Below are 18391 nucleotides of genomic sequence, written 5' to 3'. Positions count from 1 at the left end.
TCAAATTGTGACACACTCCTCAAGCTCGTTGAGTAGTTTTGCTACCTCGGCAGTACTCTGACACCAACATACCAGATCGATGATGACATCCAGGCTCATATCAACTCAGCCTCCTCTGCCTTTGGAAGACTGCGCTCTCGGGTGTTTGAAAACAACCACCTTCGAACTCAACGAAAGAGTCAGTCTACAGGGCGGTGTTTGTTTCAACTCTGCTGTATGGGTCAGAAGCCTGGACGATATACCGCAGACACATCCGCTGCCTTGATGCATTTAACATCAGATGTCTCCAACGCATTCTTGGCATCACATGGCAGGACCAAGTTCCTCATACGGACATCTTACAGCACACTGAGTCCATAAGCATAGAGGCTACCCTGGCACAGCGACAACTTCGGTGGGTTGGTCACACCATCCGGATGCCAGGACACCGATTGCCTCGTCAGTTGCTTTATGGTCAGCTCCTTTCAGCCAGCAGAAAGCCCGGAGGACAAAAGCTGCGGTACAAAGACCAACTGAAAGGGATATTGAAGAGCTGCAACATCAAACCCCTGCAACTTCAGACAGCTGCAGCTAATTGATCGCTCTGGCGTTCGCTGTTGCATGACGAGGTCATGTTCCTGGAGGAGTGTCGGAACCAACAACGGAGGGATCAGCGGAGGCGAAGACACCACCCTGCAATTCCAAAATCATCCCAGCCCCCTGATCCAGGCCTGACATGTCCCCATTGTGTCAGGACGTGTGGTTCCAGGATTGGACTTCATAGTCATATGGAGTGGCATCGTCGCCAGCAACGATAGCCACCCACCAGAGCAACAAAATGGAAGCTACGTCATCTTCGATACGATGGACCGCCTAAGAGAAGAGAGGATGTATGTATTTATATATTTATATGTATATATATTAGGGCTGAGAGTCTTTGGGTGTCCCACGATTCGATTCAATATCGATTCTTGGAGTCACGATTCGATAATATATCGATTTTTTTCGATTCAACGCGATTCTGTATTCATTCAATACAAAGGATTTTAGCAGGATGCACCACAGTCTGCTGACATGCAAGCAAAGTAGTAGATTTGAAAAAAAAAGCTTTTATAATTGTAAAGGACAATGTTTTATCAACGTGAATGACTGCTCGCTGACTGCTTTTGTTGCAAAAAAGCTAAGTATCGTTCTGTGTGCTTTTAACTGTTTTGCAGATTTATTTACAACTTCTCAAACATATTTAATAGTTCAATTTAACTTGCAAATCACCCGATCTCTGTCTCACCACTCCGCCCTCAGCTAGCTAGCGACTAAGCTAACGAAGCTAGCGGAGAAATGCAGCACCGGTCTGAAGGAAGCTACTCCCCCGCCACCGTGACCACCACTTCCCGAAGACAGCTGGCACTCCACTCGGCGACAGAAAGTTCTGTGAGTATGGCTTCCTGCACTTCGTGCACTTTACTCATGGATAGGTTGGCTATGCTAGAGAGCCGTGTCCGCCAGTTAGAGCAGTGTAATTTCGTAACTTTAGATGTTGCGGACACATCTGCTAGCGTTAGCTGTAGCGAGCTAACTAGCCCAGCTTGTAGCAGCCCTAAGCGGCCTACAAGCTACGGTGTACCGGTTGAGACGCATAATAGATTTAGCCCTTTAGTTAGTCCTACACCCCAGTCTACCGGGCACCACACTTTAGTCATAGGGGACTACATCACCCGAAACATAAAGCTTAGCAAACCAGCCACAATTAAGTGTATTCCCGGGGTCAGAGCACCTGACATTGAAGCTAATCTTAAGGAGCTGACTCGCAACAGGCCTAGTAAACACGTACGACAGGCTAACCGCACCACTAGTTATGCGAACATAGATATACACATTTGCTCCAATGACGTTAGGATGAAACAATCAGAGATTACAAAGAGAAACATAATCTCGCTAGAAAGATGTCCAGGCATCGAGTAATTGTTTCTGGCCCCCTGCCTGGGAGAGGCAATGATGAGAGATATAGCAGATTAGTCTCTCTTAACAAGTGGCTGGATAGCTTCTGTAGACAACAGGGACTTACGTTTATTGATAATTGGCCCTCTTTCTGGGGCAAACCTGGCTTGCTGAGGAAGGCGCTATCCTCTTGTCTTGGAACATAGATTTCGCATTGAGCCACATTTGACTAACTGCACTAGTGCAAGCCCGGTCACAAGCAATTGCAGAGCCTGCTAGCCTGGGTATGGAGTCAGTTAAATTAGAATTAGCCAGCGCCAGGCTGGATAAACCCTGTGCACATAGCAATTTTCTTAGAATAATAAACAACTCACATAATGGTTTTTCTGCTATGACTACGTCAGAGTTAGAAATGCGTTCTACTGAGGTGGCAAATTATGATGAGTTCAGTTTAACGCGGCACCAAGTAGACAATCTGAAAATTCCCGCCATATCAATTCCTAGATATGGTCGTAGCTATTTTAAGTACACTGCGCATAATAAACGCAACATTAATAATATTGCTACTACGGATCATTTTATCAACAACTCCTTAAAACAGCCCACTACCTATAATATGGGCTTTCTAGACATCAGATCATTGTCTCCCAAAACGTTATTAGTTAATGAGGTCATTAGAGACAACAATCTTAACGTCATCGGTCTTAGCGAAACCTGGCTTAAACCAGACAACGTTTTTGCAATAAATGAGGCATCTCCTCCTAACTATACGAATGCGCATATTGCCCGTCCCCTTAAAAGGAGGGGGGCGCACTAATATACAACGAAAACTTTAATTTTAGTCCTAACTTAAATAATAAATATAAATCGTTTGAGGTGCTTTCTATGAGGTCTGCCACACCACTGCCTCTGTGCCTGGCTGTTATCTACCGCCCCCGAGGGCCCTATTTGGACTTTATCAGTGAGTTCTCAGAGTTTGTTGCTGATCTAGTGACGCACGCCGATAATATAATCATAATGGGGGACTTTAATACCCATATGAATACCCCATCGGACCCAGCGTGCGTGGCGCTCCAGACTATAATCGATAGCTGTGGACTTACACAAATAATAAATGGACCGACGCATCACAGCGGTAATACGATATACCTAGTGCTTGTCAGAGGTATCACCGTTTCCAAAGTTATGATACTCCACTAAAGTAATGTCCGATCATTACCTTATAAAATTCGAGGTTCAGACTCATGTTCGGCAAGCTAATAATAATAATAACGGCTATAGCAGCCGCAACATTAATGCTGCCACGACAACTCTTGCTGGCCCACTGCCCTCGGTAATGGCACCATTCCCAAAGTATGTGGGCTCTATTGATAACCTCACTAACAACTTTAACAACGCCCTGCGCGAAACCATTGATAGTATAGCACCGCTGAAGTTAAAAAAAGGCTCCAAAAAGGCGTACGCCATGGTTTACAGAAGAAATTAGAGCTCAGAAATTCTTATGTAGAAAGCTGGAACGCAAATGGCGCACGACTAAACTTGAGGTGCACCATCAAGCATGGAGTGATAGTTTAATAACTTATAAACGCATGCTTACCTTAGCTAAAACTAATTACTCCAATCTCATCCGCCTTAATAAAACCGATCCCAAATTTTTGTTTAGTACAGTAGCATCGCTAACCCAACAAGGGACTCCTTCCAGTAGCTCCACCCATTCGGCAGATGACTTTATGAAGTTCTTTAATAAGAAAATTGAACTTATTAGAAAGGAGATTAAAGACAATGCGTCCCAGCTACAACTAGGTTCTATTAACACAGATACGACTATATACGGCGGATACTGCAAATATCCAAAATAGTTTCTCTCGTTTTGATGAAATAACAGAAGAATTGTTACGTGTAAATGGAATAAAATAAACTTGTTTATTTGACCCACTTCCTGGGAAACTTTTTAAGGACTTCTTTGTATTATTAGGTCCATCAGTGCTAAATATTATAAACTTATCACTTTCCTCGGGCACTGTTCCCCTAGCATTCAAAAAAGCGGTTATTCATCCTCTCCTTAAAAGACCTAACCTCGATCCTGACCTCATGGTAAACTACCGACCGGTGTCTCACCTTCCCTTTATTTCGAAAATCCTCGAAAAAATTGTTGCAAAGCAGTTAAATGAACACTTAGCGTCTAAAAATCTATGTGAAACCTTTCAATCCAGTTTCAGGGCAAATCACTCTACTAAGACAGCCCTCGCAAAAATGACTAATGATTTATTGCTAACGATAGATTCTGATGCGTCATCTATGTTGCTGCTCCTCGATCTTAGCGCTGCTTTCGATAGTCGATCACAATATTTTATTAGAGCGTATCAAAACACGAATTGGTATGTCAGACTTAGCCCTGTCTTGGTTTAACTCTTATCTTACTGACAGGGTGCAGTGCGTCTCCCACAACAGTGTGACCTCGGACTATGTTAAGGTAACGTGTGGAGTTCCCCAGGGTTCGGTCCTTGGCCCTGCACTCTTCAGCATCTACATGCTGCCGCTAGGTGACGTCATACGTGTTAGCTTTCACTGTTATGATCATGACACCCAACTCTACATGCCCCCAAAGCTGACCAACACGCCGGATTGTAGTCAGCTGGAGGCGTGTCTTAATGAAATTAAACAATGGATGTCCGCTAACGTTTTGCAACTCATCGCTAAGGAAACGAAAATGCTGATTATCGGTCCTGCTGAACAAAGACACTCATTTAATAATACCACTTGTGACAACCAAACATTTATCCACGTATTTAATAAACCACCGTAACATTTGAGAACCAATCAATTACACACCCATTTAATAAACCACCGTAACATTTGACAACCAATCAATTACACACCCATTTAATAAACCACCGTAACATTTGACAACCAATCAATTACACACCCATTTAATAAACCACCGTAACATGTGACAACCTAACAATTACACACCCATTTAATACAACCATAACATGTGACAACTAGGGGTGTAACGCTACACAAAAATGTTGGTTCGGTACATACCTCGGTTCAGAGGTCAGAGTTCGGTTCATTTTCGGTACAGTAAGAAAACAACAAAATATAAATTTTTTGATTTAACACATTTGATAAATCTTCCACCAAAAATATTTTTCTTTGTGGAATATTTGATGTGAAGTAAATCGGAAACTTGGATAGGTCAATAATTCATAATTTTAATTTTTATTCAATATTATGTTTTGAGCAATGACAGTTTGAAAAAAAAAAAAACAGCTTTGTTTTATTAGTCAACATTGCAACTTTTTCTAAATTACATTTAGCCTTTAAGCTTTTTTATTTCACTTTTGTTTATGTTTATTTTAATAGTATTTTTAGAATGTGCCATGGGCCTTTAAAACATTAGCTGTGTTCCGCAAATGGCCTCCGGGGCACACTTGACACCCCTGCTATAGATAACAAAAAGTGATAAATGTATGGGTAAAAAGCAGAGCCTGGCGACGCATGCGCGTTTATCATAACTCTCTCACTCTGTCTCTGGCCCGCCCTCACCAATGTTAACGCTGCATGCACCACTTTTTTGTTTTTAGCCCCTTTAACCCTGAACCTACATTGAAAATACACGCAACCATAACTTAAAATGCCGGACATTTGAGGCATTTAAGAAACTCCACCTGGACAGCTCCGCAAAGAGGACTTATCCCGTGAAAAGTGGAGGTGTGGTCAGTCTATCTACCAGTCGTTGCTAGCATGCTGTGTGTTGTTTTTTTTTGATCGATTGAAACTTTTATTAGTAGATTGCACAAAACAGTACATATTCCATTCATCACCCGAATACGTTTTTCAACTTGTTTAAGTCGGGGTCCACGTAAATGAATTCATGGTGCCTCGGTGTGCATTGTTTACACAACGTGCGATGCGCTACTTATATGTCCGTGTCGTTCAGTTCACCTCCGAACCAAACCGAAATCCCGTACCGAAACGGTTCAATACAAATAGACGTACCGTTACACCCCTAGTGACAACCAAATAATTCCACACCTATTTGATAAGACCACCGCGACATTTGACAACCAAACAATTATCCATATATTTAATACCACCGTAAAATTTGAGAACCAAACAAGTCCACACCCACTTAACACCACTGTAACTTTTGACAAACAATTCCACACCCATTTAATAACACCACCGTAACATTTTGACAACCAAACAATTACACAAAGCTACTCGATAAAGAATCTGGATATTATCTTCAACCCAACTCTCTCGTTTGAGTCACAAATTAAGAGTGTAACCAACACAACTTTCTTTTCAGTCACATTAGGAGTGTAAAACAGCCTTCTTTCATCTCTGTAATCTCGCTGAAATATGTCCTATCTTGTCCACTAGAGACGCTGAGATCATTATTCATGCGTTATTTACATCTCTCTACATTACTGTTATCTATTTTTTTCAGGCCTCCTTTTGTCTAGCATTAAAATATTAGTTTGGTACAAAATGCAGCTGCTATACTTTTAACAAGAAAGTTTGATCATATTACACCTATACTATAGTGTTGTTGCGGTGCATGGTGTAAGAATGATAACGTGGATGAACAAATGAATGACAAAATAAGTAAGATTGTGTGACAGAACAGCGGGAAAAGAAGACTGCAGAGAGACGATGATGTTAGCTGCCAGCGTGTTTGACAACTCAGTATGTGAGCGCAGTGTGTGATTACCTTAAAGAGATGGAGTGTGACTATGTGTAAGTATTATCTGAGCGTGGTCACCAGAGGGTGTTGAGTGTGCGTGTTGAGATAGAGGTGGAAGTCCAAAAGGAGAAAAAGGCTTGGACGTCAGAGGGCAGGAGCGAGGTCTTGGTCCAGGAAGGCAAGAAGGAATCCAAAGGGGGTCCAGGTAGACGAAGAGGAAGCTGGAGGACGACACAACACAAAAGACCGTAAACGCGACAGGAAGGAAACAAAGGGAGCAGGAAGGCTGGAGATATGTTGGCTTACTGTACTGGTAGGAGAAACTACGTTCTGGCACCGGATCTCAAGACGCGCTGGATTATGAAGGCTGGTTGCTCATCACGGGCAGGTGTGTTGATTGCAGATCTCTTGCAGAGGCACACCCGCAGCGGAGAGGGAACACCTGTTGATGTGCTCCGCCATGCACTCAACAGTGCGCACAGCAGGAGGAGAAGCAGGAGCATATTCCATAACACATTGTGTAAGACTTGTGTACTGTTGTAGCGCTGCAGGGTGTAAGAATGAGACATTAGTCACATGAATGAATAAATGGATAACATTAGGTAAGAGTGTTGCATTGCATAGTGGAATAAACCAATTTTGACCTTGTAGATATCAAAAACTGAGGAAACAAAACACCATGAGGACACAAATTATATACATATTGAGTTTGTATTGTAGATAACCAGACTCCAAAATTGACCTTGTGGATATCAAAAACCATGAACACACAAATTAATATACATATTTAACATGTATTGTCGATGACAAGACCCCTAAAATTGACCTTGTAGAAAACAAAAACCATGAGGACACAAATTAAATACATACTGACCTTGTATTGTAGAAGACCAGACTCCTTAAAATTGACCTTGTAGATAACAAAAACCATGACAAAGGAAATACATATTGACCTTGTATTGTAGATGACCAGACCCCCAAAATTGACCTTGTAGATAACAAAAACCACGAGACACAAATAAAATTCATATTGACCTTGTATTAGATAACCAGACCCCCAAAATTGACCTTGTAGATAAATACCATGGCAAAAAATACATATTTACTTTGTATTGTAGATAACCAGAGCCCCCCAAAATTGACCTTGTAATTAATAGAAACCATGACAAATGAAATACATAGTGACCTTGTATTGTAGATGACCATACGTGCAAAAGTGACCTTGAAGATAAAATGGACACAAATTAAATACAAATCGAACTTGGATTGTAGATGACCAGAACCCCAAAATTGACCTTGTAGTTAATAGAAACCATGACGACAAAATACATAAACTTATTGTAGATATCAAAAACATTAAAACAAAGGCCAAACCCTAACCCTAAAAAAAAAAAAGTCCCGAAATACATACCAACCTTGTAGTAACAAAAACCATGACAAATAAAATACAAATTTACCTTGTATTGTAGATTACCAGACTCTTTAAAATTGACCTTGTAGATAACAAAAAACATGACAAATTACATATTGACTTTGTAGTTAAAAACCATGACAAAAAAAAATACATATTGACCTTGTATTATAGATGATCAGACACCCCCCAAAATTGACCTTGTTGTTAATAGAAACCATGACACAAATAAAATATACATTGACCTTGTATTAGAGGATATCAAAAACCATGAGGAAACAAAAACAATGACAATATACGTACTGACCGTGTTGTTAAAATACAAATTTACCTTGTATTTTTGATGCCCACACTCCTTAAAATTTACCTTGTAGATAACAAAAATCATGACAAATTAAATACATATTGACCTTGTATTGTAGATATCACAAACCATGAGGAAACACAGTGACACAGGTTAAATACATACTGACCATGTAGTTAAAAACCATGACACAAATAAAATAAATTTACCTTGTATTGTAGGTGACCAGATTCTTTAAAACTGACCTTGTAGATAACAAAAAACATGACAAATTACATATTGACTTTGTAGTTAAAAACCATGACAAAAAAAATACATATTGACCTTGTATTATAGATGATCCCCCACCCCCCAAAATTGACCTTGTTAATAAAAACCATGACAAATGAAATACATATTAACCTTGGATTGTAGATATCAAAAACCATGAGGAAACAAAAACAGTGACACAAGTTAAATACATACTGACCTTGTAGTTAAAAACCATGACACAATAAAATACAAATTTACCTTGTATTGTAGATGAACAGACTCCTTCAAATTGACCTTGTAGATAAGAAAAACCATGACAAATGAAATACATATTAACCTTGTATTGTAGATATCAAAAACCATGAGGAAAAAAAAAAAAAAGGCCCAAATACATACCGACCTTGTAATAACAAAAACCATGACAAATAAAATACAAATTTAACTTGTATTGTAGAAGACAAGACTCCTTAAAATTGACCTTGTAGACAACTAAATCCATGGACACTAATTAAATACAAATTTACCTTGCATTGTACATGCCCAGAGCCCCCCAAACATGTAATTAATAGAAACCATGACAAATGAAATACATATTGACCTTGTATTGTAGATGACCAGACCCGCAAAAGTGACCTTGAGGACGAAAAGGACACAAATTAAATACAAATCGAACTTGGATTGAAAATGACCAGAACCCAAAATTGACCTTGTAGTTAATAGAAACCATGATGACACAAAATAGACGAATTGTAGATATCAAAAACATGAGGAAACAAAAAACACAAACTAAATACATACTGACCTTTTATTGTATATGACCAAAACCCCGCAAATTGACCTTGTAGTTAACAAAAACCATGACAAATAAAATATTTACCTTGTATTGTAGATTACCAGACTTCTTAAAATTGACCTGATAACAAAAACCATGACAAATGAAATACATATTAACCTTGTATTGTAGATATCAAAAACCATGAGGAAACAAAAAAAGGCCCAAAATACATACCGACCTTGTAGTAACAAAAACCATGAGGACAAATAAAATACAAATTTACCTTGTATTGTAGAAGACAAGACTCCTTAAAATTGACCTTGTAGACAACAAAATCCATGGACACTAATTAAATACAAAATTTACCTTGTATTATAGATGACCTGACATCTTAAACTTGACCTAATAGATATTAACCTTGGATTGTAGATATCAAAAACCACGAGGAAACAAAACAAAAAAAGCCCAAAATACATACCGACCTTGTAACAAAAACCATGACAAATAAAATACAAATTTACCTTGTATTGTAGATGACCAGATTCTTTAAAATTGACCTTGTAGATAACAAAAAACATGGCAAATTAAATATTGACTTTGTAGTTAAAAACCATGACAAAAAAAAAGACATATTGACCTTGTATTAGAGATGAGACACCCCCCAAAATAGACCTTGTTGTTAATAGAAACCATGACACAAATAAAATATACATTGACCTTGTATTGTAGATATAAAAAAACATGAGGAAACAAAAACAATGACACAATATACAGACTGACCTTGTAGTTAAAATACAAATTTACCTTGTATTTTTGATGCCCACACTCCTTAAAATTTACCTTGTAGATAACAAAAACCTTGACAAATGAAATACATATTGACCTTGTATTGTAGATATCACAAACCATGAGGAAACAAAAACAGTGACACAGGTTAAATACATACTGACCTTGTAGTTAAAAACCATGACACAAATACATACTGACCCTGTATTATAGATGACTAGACCCCACAAAATTGACCTTGAAGATAAAAAACATTAGAAAAAAAAAACATTTACCTTGTATTGTAGATATCAAAAACCATGAGGAAACAAAAACAATGACAAAACCCCCCCCCCACAAATTGACCTTGTAGTTAACAAACTTTGGTCATCTACAATACAAGGTAAATGTGTATTTTATTTGTGTCCTCATGGTTTTTGTTAACTACAAGGTCAATTTGTGGGGGGGAAGGGGAGTCTGGTCATCTACAATACAAGGTCAATATGTATTTTATTCGTCAGACTCCCCTTCCCCCCAAAATTGACCTTGTAGTTAACAAAAACCATGAGGACACAAGTTGAATACATACTGACCTTGTAGTTAAAAACCATGACAAATAAAATACAAATTGACCTTGCACTGTAGATGAACAGACTCCTTAAAATTGACCTTGTAGATAACAAAAACCATGACAAATGAAATACATTTTGACGTTGTATTGTAGATGACTAGACCCCCAAAATTGACCTTGAAGATAAAAAAAAAAAAAAAAAAAAAGAAAATATACATAGACTTTGTATTGTAGACCAGACTCCACAAAATTGACCTTGAAGAAACAAAAAAAAGTTTAGTTATTTTCAATTATTGCACCCACACAAGGAACCATTACATCAGCCTGGGGTGCAGCCTGAGTGGAGAAACAAAAAAAAAAACAGGGACACAAAAGGAATTTAGAACAAACATTTAAGACACATGAACACAAATCAAGTCATTTGCGGCAAAGAGGTGAGTTTTAAGCTGTGCTCTAAAAGTGTCCAGAGTGGTGGCGGACTTGACTTTCAGGGGGAGCTTATTCCATAGGCCAGGTACCATCATTGAAAATGCACAGTCTCTCTTTGTCACTAGGTTTGACTGTGGGACCTTCAAGGTCATCTGGTTGTCAGATCTGAGGCAACGACCAAGCCTGGAGCTGATAGGTTGGTCCAGGAGATGTTTGATGTAAGCTGGGGCAAGACCACGGAGCGCTTTGAAGACATACGTAAGGATCTTAAATTTCACTCTGTGCTTCACCAGGAGCCAGTGAAGGGAGGAGAGGATGGGAGAAATGTGTTCCCTCATTTTTGTGCCTGTCACCAGCATTTTGTAGCAACTGCATGCTATATATGGTCTTGTTAGTGACCCCAGCATAGAGGGCATTCCATTAGTCCAGTCTGCAGAAGATGAGCATGAACACGACCCTCTAAGTCACTGGGGGAGAGGACATACTTGATCTTGGCTATTGTGCACAGTTGGGGGGTTGGAGTTCCCGAACAGAAGAATTTCACTCTGTCATTGAGCTGCAGGAAATTTTGACATCCACTTTTTTATGTCCTGCAAGCAGTCCTTCAAATGGTCCAGTCCAGAGGGATCGTCTGTCTTGAGTGGAAGATAGATTTAGTATCATCAGTGTAGAAATGAAAGGAAATTTTAAGGCGATGAATGACTTGGCTGAAGGAGAGCATGTAGATGGAGAACAGGATGGAACCCAGTATTGAGCTCTAGGGACCCCACAGGTGAGGTTGGCACAGCGGGAGGAATGTTTGGCTCTGTTCACAGAGAAGGTTCCGTTGTTGATGGAGGACGTAAACCAGCACAGGGCTATGTTAGTGATGCCAACCTCTTATTTCCCCAGATACACAATACATCTAACATTGGCCGGCCACACACACACAAAGGCAGCAACTATCACCCCCCCCCCCCCCCCGCCTCAGGTGAAGGTAATGTAACTATTGTAAACCAGACTTTCAAACCAAGGATGGCACAACATTTATTTAAACCCCAAAGTGTCAAAAGGTGAACAACAAGAAGAAAGCCAGCACCAACATCTCTGCAGATGTTTGGTGATGCATGGAGAGCTAAGAACCTTTTGTAAATACATCTTACATAAAGCATCACAAGTGCAAAAATATTCACAGCGTACTTTTCAGCTTGGAGATCACAACTTTGAAATGTCCCAACACCCAGCTTTTGACAACCATAGTTGGGCCAAATCAGTGAGGGCAGGTGTGTTCACCTGTAGCAAACACTCAGCCCCACCTTCATTCATCCATCCATTTCCTACCACTTATTTCCTTTGGGGTCACGGATACCTATCTCAGCTACAATCAGGCCGGAAGGCGGAGTACACCCTGGACAAGTCACCACCTCATCACAGGACCAACTTAACATCACAAAATGAGAATGCTACGCCCACCCTTCTTTCTTTCTCTAACCCTACTTTGGTCATGTGCATTACGTTTTCATAACATGGTCACTACTGCCTACTTTGTCTTGTTATATTCTTATTTTACTGTTATCTATATATTTTTTTTTTTCCCCCCATTGTTGCTTTTTATTTTCTATTCTTATTTTAATATTTCTCTATATTGTTTCCATTTAAACCCCCATTATTTACTTTTATTTAAATTGATCTCAACTCTGTACACTGCTGCTGAAATTTTAATTTTCCTGAAGGAATCAATAAAGTACTATCTATCTATGTTGACATTCACGAGATGCCTTCATGAAATGTATCTTTATCTCAGGACAAAAATAAACACTCCAAAACATATACATATGGAGCCTATGTATTGTTAATGCTCATTGACATGCTCCACACGTATGTATTATAAATGCTCATTGACATGCTCCACACGTATGTATTATAAATGCTCATTGACATGCTCCAAACATATGTATTATAAATGCTCATTGACATGCTCCACACGTATGTATTATAAATGCTCATTGACATGCTCCAAACATATGTATTGTTAATGCTCATTGACATGCACCACACGTATGTATTATAAATGCTCATTGACATGCTCCACACGTATGTATTATAAATGCTCATTGACATGCTCCACACGTATGTATTATAAATGCTCATTGACATGCTCCAAACATATTATAAATGCTCATTGACATGCACCACACATGTATTATAAATGCTCATTGACAAGCTCCACACGTATGAATGTATGTATCGTTAATGCTCATTGACAGACTCCACATGCATGTATGTGTTGTTAATGCTTATTGACATGCTTGACATGACATACAAACATGTCAAGCCTGTCAATGAGCATCAACAATACATGTCAAGCATGTAAATGAGCATAAATACACACATTCATTCATGCCGGGGCCTGTAAATGACCATAAACAATACATACATGTCGGGCATGTAAATGACCATGAATAATACATACATGTCAGGCATGTAAATGAACATGAATAAGACATACATGCCGGGCCTGTATACGAGCAGAAACAATACATACACGTCAGGCATGTAAAAGAGCATAAAACACTACATACATAAACATTGGCGTCGCACACGACCAACGCCAAACAGATTAGTCCGCCCTGAGATGGGTAGGTTTGGAGTTCAAACCCCGCCTGAGTCATACCAAAGACTATAAAAATAGGAGCCATTACCTCCCTGCTTGGCACTCAGAATCAAGGCTTGTAATTGGGGGTTTAATCACCCAAATTTATTCCCGAGCTCAGCCACCACTGCTGCTCACTGCTCCCCTCACCTCCCAGGAAGTGATCCAGGGTGATGAGTCAAATGCAGATAATTTTGCCACACCTAGTGTGTGACAATTATTGGTACTTGAACATTGGCCTCAGACTACCAACGCCAAACCAACTTTAGCCTTGTCGACGACCGTCAGGAACAAGAGTGAAGCGTCTTGCTCAAGGACACAACGTACATGACGAGGTCAATAGAAGGTGGGAATTGAACCAGGAATTAAAACTAGGGGAGACAGGACCTTCTCTGTGGTCGGCCCTAAGCTGTGGAACACTGTGGCCCTCCATACTCAAACTGCTCCCGATGTGGAGTGTTTTAAGTCTCGTCTTAAGACCCATTTTTATTCTTTGGCTTTTAACACTACGTGAGTTGTGTGGTCAAAAAATATAATCCTTTAAGTTTACAATTCAGAAAGTTTTATGAAGCATAATTGTAAGCACACTACCACAAAACACAAATTGCTAGCCTCCGATGTTATGAACATTTTTTACAGTTGCATTGTATTGAAAATGAGGACATAGCAAAACATTTATTCCTTTAGTGGGAAAATATATACATAGAATAGAATGTACTTTATTGATCCTTGGGGGAAATTCAACACCACAGTTCGCTCACAAACTATGATGATATATATATATATATATATATATATATATATATATATATATATATATATATATATATATCATTGTGAGCAAACTGTGGTGTTGAATTTCCCCCAAGGATCAATAAAGTACATTCTATTCTATGTATATATTTTTTATTATTAATTTTTATTTTTATTCAGTCATTGGTGGAGCTTAAGATAGTATTCGAATGTTTGTAATATTGTTGTGCCGCACTTTGGAAACATTTTGTTTAAATGTGCTATATACGGTAAATAAAGTGGATTGGAGGTATCCACAGGTTGCTGGCACGGTCACTCTACCAACCACGCAGTCCACAAAATAAACCAAAAGAACATTGACTTTGGGTGTCCCACGATTCAATATCGATTTAGGGTCGCAATTCGATTATAATTCAAATTTTTCTATTCAACGCGATTCTGAATTCACAACAATATTTTTCCAATTGAAAAGGATTGTGTATTCATTCAATACATAGATTTCAGCAGGATCTACCCCAGTCTGCTGACATGCTAGCAGAGTAGTAGATTCAAAAAAAAAAATAAATAAAAAATAAAAAAAAAGCTTTTATAATTGTAAAGGACAATGTTTTATCAACTGATTGCAATAATGTAAATTTGTTTGAACTGTTTAACGTACCAAAAATATGACTTATTTTATCTTTGTGCAAACATTGGACACAGTGTGTTGTCCAGCTTATGAGATGCCATGCAAGTGTAAGCCACTGTGACACTATTGTTCTTTTTGATTATTTTTATAAATGTCTAATGATAATGTCAATGAGGGATTTTTAATCACTATGCTGAAATCATAATATTGATACTGTTAATCATTTTTGTTTCACTACTTTTGGTTTGTTCTGTGTGGTGTTTGTGTCTCCTCTCAATTGTTCTGTTTATTGCAGTTCTGAGTGTTGCTGGCTCAGCTTTGGAATTAGATTGCATTGTTATGGTATTGCTGTGTAGTGGTTTGTTGGGTTGATTAATTTAAAATATATATTTTTCTTTTTTTAGTCGATTTTTCTAAAAATTAGAATTTATTCTAAATCGCACAATATGAGAATCGTGATTCTAATTCGAATTGATTTTTTCCCCACACCCCTAATAATAAATATTAAAATCTAAAAAGCGCACACACACACCAAAAAGCAGCAACTATCACACCCCGCCTTGGGTGAAGGTCATGTAAGCATTGTAAACTGGACTTTCAAACCAAGGACGGCAAAACATTCAGTTTAACACTAACATTTATTTAAACCCCAAAATGTCAAAGGTGAACAACAACAACAACAACAACAAGAAGAAAGCCAGCACCAACATCTCTGCAGATGTTTGGTGATGCATGGAGAGCTGACAACTTTATGTAAATACACCTTAAACAAAGCATCACAAGTGTAAAAGTATTCACAGCGTACTTTTGAGCTTGGAGATCCCAACTTTGAAATGTCCTTCTAAACACCCAGCTTTTGACAACCATAGTTGGACCAAATCAGTGAGGGCAGGTGTGTTCACCTGTAGCAAACACTAATCAGTGAGGGCAGGTGTGTTCACCTGTAGCAAACACTAATCAGTGAGGGCAGGTGTGTTCACCTGTAGCAAACACTAATCAGTGAGGGCAGGTGTGTTCACCTGTAGCAAACACTAATCAGTGAGGGCAGGTGTGTTCACCTGTAGCAAACACTCAGCCACACCTTGACTCTCTTAGCCAGCAGTTGAGAGCCATGGTGACTGACAGCTTGTCAGCAACTAAATGTGTCTTGTTTCTACATGTTGTGTTCCTAACATGTGCATGTTTGTCACTGACTAACAAATGTGTGTTTCTACATGTTGTGTTCCTAACACATGTGCATGTTTGTCACTAAATGTGTGTTTCTACATGTTGTGTTCCTAACACATGTGCATGTTTGTCACTAAATGTGTGTTTCTACATGTTGTGTTCCTAACACATGTGCATGTTTGTCATTAAATGTGTGTTTCTACATGTGTTCCTAACACATGTGCATGTTTGTCACTAAATGTGTGTTTCTACATGTTGTGTTCCTAACACATGTGCATGTTTGTCACTAAATGTGTGTTTCTACATGTTGTGTTCCTAACACATGTGCATGTTTGTCACTAAATGTGTGTTTCTACATGTGTTCCTAACACATGTGCATGTTTGTCACTAAATGTGTGTTTCTACATGTTGTGTTCCTAACACATGTGCATGTTTGTCACTAAATGTGTGTTTCTACATGTTGTGTTCCTAACACATGTGCATGTTTGTCACTAAATGTGTGTTTCTACATGTTGTGTTCCTAACACATGTGCATGTTTGTCACTAAATGTGTGTTTCTACATGTTGTGTTCCTAACACATGTGCATGTTTGTCACTAAATGTGTGTTTCTACATGTTGTGTTCCTAACATGTGCATGTTTGTCACTAAATGTGTGTTTCTACATGTTGTGTTCCTAACACATGTGCATGTTTGTCACTAAATGTGTGTTTCTACATGTTGTGTTCCTAACATATGTGCACGTGCAGTGCAAATCAAACAATTTTCAAGCAGCAATAAAGCACACAGTAGAAGCATCAAGACAAACAATAGAACGCCAGTGTAAAAGAGCAAACTGTCACAGCAACACAAACACAACTTTAAATCAGCAATAAAGCACACGATAGAAGCATCAAGACAAACAATAGAACGCCAGTGTAAAAGAGCAAAGTATTACTCACTGCGAATAAAACCCGTCCGATCCACATCCGTCAAAAAAGAATAATGATGAAGCAGTGAAGGAGGGACTCAGGTGGAACTAAATACAACTAATTAAACGAGGAACAGGTGTGCAGACACGGAGCAGAGAGTAAAGGTGCCACAAAAGACAGAGAGCAAACAGGAAACAGTGAGAAAATAAGAGCAGCAGGACAGGAAGTGATTTCAAAGACAGGAAAAGCAAACATGATCAAAGTGTCAGTAGCACTTCTGACACATCTATATATATATTAGACCAGGGTCTCAGACACGTGAGATCTTATTTTGCGGCTCCCACGCTAATATGAAAGTTGAATGTTAGTGAGAGTTTGATATGAATGGTGCTTGACAGCGTTGTGGGCGGAGCTGAAGGAATCCACCAATCACGGTGTGCTATATGGCTCTCCAACAGTGACGTCACTTGTGTGACGCAGGCAGAGACAGGTTTGAAATAAAGTTAAAAACGATGATGCTGTGTTCCAAATTTAAGTTATTTGATTAATCTGAATGAGCCTATGGCTTTGTACTTTGTTTATTATGTATTCATTTCTTTGTATTCTATTTTCGTTACTTTGAATTTACAACGCCCTGGCGCTGTTTGGACTGTTTTTATAATGTTTTGTAATGTTTTATATTGTTGTTGGACTTACTGTTTGTAATTGTGGAAATTTATAAATAAAAAAAAAAGGGTTTGAAATAAAGTTGAAAACGATGACACTGTGTTCCAAATTTAAGTTATTTAATGAATCTGAATGAGCCTATGGCTTAATTAATTTGCACTTGGTTATTATATATATATATATATATTTTTGTATTCTATTTTTGTTACTTTGAATTTACAACCTCCTGGCGCTGTTTGGACTGTTTTTGTAATTTTTTGTAATGTTTTATACTGTTTTTGAACTATTTTGATTATTGTTTCTCATCTGTTTGTTGTTGTTGAAATTTGTAAATAAACATTTAAAAAACAAGTTTGAAATAAAGTGGTCCTCGTGTAAAACTAGAGCCTGCGTCTTTGTTATTGTAAGTGAGAGTTTATATATGTCGCCTATACTGTATAAAAGTACAAAATGGGAGGCTGCAGTTTTACACTTTATTTAGGACCACTTTATTTACTTTCTTTCAAAAACCTCCGCTCC

At 38.6% G+C, this 18391-nt stretch overlaps 1 long non-coding RNA gene across 1 annotated transcript; it reads right to left on the bottom strand.

Annotated features, from left to right (window-relative positions):
* Nucleotides 1-10954: 10954 nt before the first annotated feature.
* Nucleotides 10955-17674, bottom strand: LOC133546061 (uncharacterized). Its single transcript, XR_009804975.1, has 2 exons — nucleotides 17237-17674; nucleotides 10955-11752 (listed from the first exon to the last, which is right to left on the bottom strand). It is a non-coding gene; the product is annotated as an uncharacterized LOC133546061 (long non-coding RNA).
* Nucleotides 17675-18391: the final 717 nt, after the last annotated feature.

This window comes from Nerophis ophidion, linkage group LG29, assembly GCF_033978795.1.
Source record: "Nerophis ophidion isolate RoL-2023_Sa linkage group LG29, RoL_Noph_v1.0, whole genome shotgun sequence".
Taxonomy (NCBI): Eukaryota; Metazoa; Chordata; class Actinopteri; order Syngnathiformes; family Syngnathidae; genus Nerophis; species Nerophis ophidion.
This window is presented reverse-complemented; position numbering and strand designations above follow the sequence as displayed.